Below are 604 nucleotides of genomic sequence, written 5' to 3' on the forward strand. Positions count from 1 at the left end.
TAATAATAATAATAATAATAATAATAATAATAATAATAATAATAATAGATTGGCGCTTACACATATGTTAGTGTTGCCACCAGTGTTGATATTTGAGATTTTTAAATTGTACTAACTTAACGACAAAGACTGTAACCCTTTGAGCTTAATTGTACTTTTCACCATTTCCGTCAATAGTCCGGTCAAATTAGACCAAAAATAGGATTGAAGTTACAAAAATTCCACCCAGCTGAAAATTGGTAGGATTGTTCAAAACATCATCATAATGAAATCTAGAAAGTCCTCATCGATCAAATACCTGGAAAAAAAGTTACTCGGGTCAAAGGTCACAAAAGCGGGTTTTCGCGATTTTCACAAAACGGTAAGTTTATCATAAAATTAGTTTAGACAAAAATTGTATATCAGATAATTATCTATAAAAAATGTCCAAATACTTTTTGTCCTAAGAGCCACCGTTTCCCAGATGTAACGATTCAAAAAGTTAGAAAAGTTGTAAAATTTGTTGTCGCGGAATGTATATATTCAAATATGAAGACAATAACGACAAAAAATTAGTACAGATTCACAATTTATTTAAAATAAATCTATCAGCCCTATCTCCAAT

This window comes from Rhagoletis pomonella, unplaced genomic scaffold (genome assembly GCF_013731165.1).
Source record: "Rhagoletis pomonella isolate Grant_MI unplaced genomic scaffold, Rhpom_1.0 Rhpom_scaffold_00009, whole genome shotgun sequence".
NCBI classification, from domain to species: domain Eukaryota; kingdom Metazoa; phylum Arthropoda; class Insecta; order Diptera; family Tephritidae; genus Rhagoletis; species Rhagoletis pomonella.